The sequence below is a fragment of the Rattus rattus genome, chromosome 2 (genome assembly GCF_011064425.1).
Source record: "Rattus rattus isolate New Zealand chromosome 2, Rrattus_CSIRO_v1, whole genome shotgun sequence".
NCBI lineage: Eukaryota > Metazoa > Chordata > Mammalia > Rodentia > Muridae > Rattus > Rattus rattus.
The window spans coordinates 156,616,196-156,621,419 of NC_046155.1; positions in this window are offsets into that span (position 1 = coordinate 156,616,196).

Here is a 5,224-nt window from a genome sequence, read left to right on the forward strand (position 1 = left end):
GTAAGTTTTTTTTTTTTGTAGGAAAAATAGGGAAACAATGTAATCCAATAAAATCATATAATCTCCAAAATAAATATTTCATTAAAAAGCACTGATAAGAGAGGAAGAGACAACAAGAAAAATCATCACTCACATTTTCTTTTTTTTCCCGTTTTTTCTTTATTAACTTGAGTATTTATTTACATTTCGAATGTTATTCCCTATCTCGGTTTCCGGGCCAACATCCCCCTAACCCCTCCCCCTCCCCTTCTCTATGGGGGTTCCCCTCCTCATCCTCCCCCATTACCAACCTCCTCCCAACAATCACATTCACTGGGGGTTCAGTCTTAGCAGATACAAGGGCTTCCCCTTCCACTGGTTCTCTTACTAGGCTATTCATTGCTATCTATGAGGTTAGAGTCCAGAGTCAGTCCGTGTATAGTCTTTGGGAAGTGGCTTAGTCCCTAGAAATTCTGATTGGTTGGTATTGCTGTTCACATGGGTCTCGAGCCCCTTCAAGCTCTTCCAGTCCTTTCTCTGATTCCTTCAACGGGGGTCCCATTCTCAGTTCAGTGGTTTGATGCTGGCATTCACCTATGTATTTGCTGTATTCTGGCTGTGTCTCTCAGGAGAGATCTACATCCGGTTCCTGTCGGCCTGTACTTCTTTGCTTAATCCATCTTGTCTAATTGGGTGGCTGTATATGTATGGGCCACATGTGGAGCAGGTTCTGAATGGGTGTTCCCTCTGCCTCTGTTTTAATCCTTGCCTCCCTATTCCCTGCCAAGGGTATTCTTGTTCCCGTTTTAAAGAAGGAGTGAAGCATTCGTATTTTGATCATCTGTCTTGAGTTTCATGTGTTCTGTGCATCTAGGATAACTCAAGGATTTGGGCTAATAGCCACTTATCAATGAGTGCATACCATGTGTGTTTTCCTGTGATTGGGTTACCTCACTCAGGATGATATTTTCCAGTTCCCTCCATTTGCCTCTGAATTTCATAAAGTCATTGTTTTTGATAGCTGAGTAATATTCCATTGTGTAGATGTACCACATTTTCTGTATCCATTCCTCTGTTGAAGGGCATCTGGGTTCTTTCCAGCTTCTGGCTATTATAAATAAGGCTGCAATGAACATAGTAGAGCACGTGTCTTTTTTATATGTTGGGGCATCTTTTGGGTATATGCCCAAGAGAGGTATAGCTAGGTCCTCAGGTAGTTCAATGTCCCATTTTCTGAGGGACCTCCCGACTTATTTCCAGAATGGTTGTGCCTGTCTGTAATCCCACCAACAATGGGGGAGTGTTCCTCTTTCTCCACATCCTTGCCAGCATTTGCTGTCACCTGAGTTTTTGATCTTAGCCATTCTCACTGGTGTGAGGTGAAATCTCAGGGTTGCTTTGATTTGCATTTCCCTTATGACTAAAGATGTTGAACATTTCTTTAGGTGTTTCTCAGCCATTTGACATTCCTCAGCTGTGAATTTTGGTTCAGCTCTGAACCCCATTTTTTAATAGGGTTATTTGTCTCCCTGTGGTCTAACTTCTTGAGTTCTTTGTATATTTTGGATATAAGCCCTCTATCTGTTGTAGGATTGGTAAAGATCTTTTCCCAATCTGTTGGTTGCCATTTTGTCCTAACCACAGTCCTTTGCCTTACAGAAGCTTTGCAGTTTTATGAGATCCCAATTGTTGATTCTTGATCTTAGAGCATAATCCATTGGTGTCTTGTTCAGGAAATTTTCTCCAGTGCCCATCTGTTCGAGTTGCTTCCCTAATTTTTCTTCTATTAGTTTGAGTGTACCTGGTTTGATGTGGAGGTCCTTGATCCACTTGGGCTTAAGCTTTGTAAAGGGTGATAAGCATGGATCGATCTGCATTCTTCTACATGTTGACCTCCAGTTGATCCAGCACCATTTGCTGAAAATGCTATCTTTTTTCCATTGGATGGTTTTGACTCCTTTGTCAAAAATCAAGTGTCCATAGGTGTGTGGGTTCATTTCTGGGTCTTCAATTCTATTCCACTGGTCTATCTGTCTGTCTCTGTACCAATACCATGCAGTTTTTAATCACTCTTGCTCTGTAATACTGCTTGAGTCCAGGGATAGTGATTCCCCCTGAAGTCCTTTTATTGTTGAGGATAGTTTTAGCTATCCTGGGTTTTTTGTTATTCCAGATGAATTTGCAAATTGTTCTGTCTAACTCTTTGAAGAACTGGATTGTTATTTTGATGGGGAATGCATTGAATCTGTAGATCGCTTTTGGTAAAATGGCCATTTTTACTATATTAATCCTGCCAATCCATGAGCATGGGAGATCTTTCCATCTTCTGAGGTCTTCTTCAGTTTCTTTCTTCAGTGTCTTGAAGTTCTTATTGTACAGATCTTTTACCTGCTTGGTTAAAGTCACACCGAGGTACTTTATATTATTTGGGACTATTATGAAGGGTGTTGTTTCCCTAATTTCTTTCTCGTCCACATTTTCTACTTGTCAAAAATATCACCTTCAGTTTTGTGATTCAATGTGTGAGTTGTGGTAGGGCACAGTACATGCCAGTTTTACTGTGTACATGTAAGATTTGGCTATGTATTAGTCCCAAGGCTGTAGTATTTATTAAATAATACCATGTTGTAAGTAAGGGTTAATGCCCCAAAAATAATCTTGACAGATTGTAGTAGTTGGAGGTTTTTGAGATTCCTTCTTCTCGTATATTTGTAGTTTACACAATAGTATATTCAGATTTGCTAATCAAATTAAGCTAATAGGTCAAATTAAAAAATTGTGTTCTTTTTTGAGTATGAAGTCTCATCCTTGAAAGATTTACATTTGGATTCATTTTTATTTTCCTTTTGATTTTCCTGAACAATGCTATCTCAATAGGTGAATAGAAATATTCAAATACTCTAACATTTCACTCACTTAAAAATAATCAAGTAATATGCCTACTTTATTTTATATTTTTAACATAGTACTTAAATTTCTGGCTAGGGCAATAAGACCACCATTGCTCTTGCTTCTGTGCTCTCTTCCCCTCTGTCCCTGTCCCTTCTTTCCCCACCTCCCCTTCCCTCCATGTGCTCATGGCCTGCTTTTCCTGTCCTCTCCTCTTCTCTCATTAAACCTCTCTATGTTGGAAAAAAAAAGAACTCATGGTATCACTATTTTCAAATGATATGATAGTATACATAAGTGACGCCAAAATTACACCAAAGAACTCCTACAGCTGATGAACAACATCAGCAAAGTAGTCAGACATAAAATTAACTCAACAAATGAGTAGCCTTCATTTATACAAATGAAAAATACCCTTAGAAAGAAATTAAGAAAACAGCACACTCTTCAAAATAGCCACAAATGGTATAAAATATTTTTATGTAACTCTTACCAAACAAGTGAAATAGATCTACGACAAGAAATTCAAATAACTAAAAAAAGAAATTGAAGAAGTCCTTAAAGATGTAAACGTCTTCTATACTCAGGCATTTGTAGGATTTACATAGTAAAAATGGCCTCCTTAACAAGAGCAATGGAATCTGTTTGGAAATTCTAACACAGTTCTTCACAAACATGGAGAGAATTTCAACTTCATATGGAAAAAGAAAAAACACAGGACAGCAAAAATAATGCTGAACCATAAAAGAACATCTGGGGGAAATCACCACCCCGACCTCAGGCTGTGCTACAGAGTAATAGTGATAAAACTGCCTAGTATTAGTTCAGAGACAGACAGGCTGATCAATGGAATAAAATTGAAAACTCAGAAGTAAACCTATACACCTATAGACACTTGATCTTTGACAAACAAGTGAAAAAATACATTGAAAAAGAGAAGCACATTTATTAGATGGTGCTGTTCAAATTGATGGTCTATATTTAAGAGAATCAAAATAGATCCATATTAATCAGCTTGCATAAAGTTTGAGTCAAAGTATATCAAGGACCTTAACTTAAACCAGATATACTAAATCTAATAGATGAGAAAGTTAGAAAGAGCCTTGAACTCATTGGCACAGGGGGTAATTTCCCGAATAGAACACAAACAGCTCAGGCTCTATGATCAAGAGACTCTATGATCATTTATAAATGGGACCTCATGAAACAGAAAATCTTCAGTAAGGCAAAAGACACCATCAATAGGAAAAATTGGCATCCCACTTACTGGAAAAAAATCTTCACCTCCATCTGACAGAGGACTAATATCCAAAAATATAAAGAACTCAAGGAGCTAACCTCCAAAGAACCAAATAACTCAATTAAAAATGGGGTACAGAGCTAAACAAAGGTTCCACAACAGAAGAATCTTGAATGGCCTAGAAGGAGTACTAGTCATCAGAGAAATGCAAATAAAAATGACCCTCATCCTGAGATTCTACCTCAACCAATCAGAATGGCTAGGAAGAAAAATCTGACATTCCATGTTGGCAAGAATGTATAGAAATCAGAATCTTCTTCCATTGCTGGTAGAATTCTAAACTTGTACAACCACTCTGGAAAACAATCTAGTGGTTCCATATAAAATTGGAAATAGTACTACCTGAAGACTCAGCAAAACCACACTTGGGCATATACCCAAAATATGCCACACCATACCACAAGGAAATGTGCTCCACAATGTTCATAGCAGTCTTATTTGTAATAGCCAGGAGCTGAAAACAACCCACATGTTCCTCAAAGGACTAATGGATACAGAAAATGAGGCTCATTTACACAATAGAATACTTATTAGCTATTAAAACTGAGGACTTCATGAATTTTGCAGACAAATGCATGGAACTAAAAAAAAATATCATCCTTAGTGAAGTAAAATAGAAAAAAAATACATGTGTTATGTACTCACTTATAAGTGGATATTAGCCAAAAAGTACAACATACCTTGGAAGCAACCTACGGAGCTTAAGAAGTGCAACAAGCAGAAAGGTCCAAGTCAGGATGATTCCATTTTATTTAGAAGGGTGAAGGAAATAATCATGAGAATCAGAGTTTGAGAGGGAAATTGGTGGGAATGGGGAGTTGAAGGTTAAAGGGTGAACAGGATCAGATAGGGTATGCAGGAGAGAAGCCCACATTCCAAATAATATGAAAGGAGCTATGCACCCTATGGGACATAGCTGGAGGACTCTCTACTAGAGACCTGGAAGGTGAGAGACTCTCAGAACTCTTTGGGGTCCACCTTAGCAAAAATTCCCAATACTGGGGAGAGGGAATTCAGAGAGACTACCTTCAGTAGATGATAGGGTCTCAAAAGTAT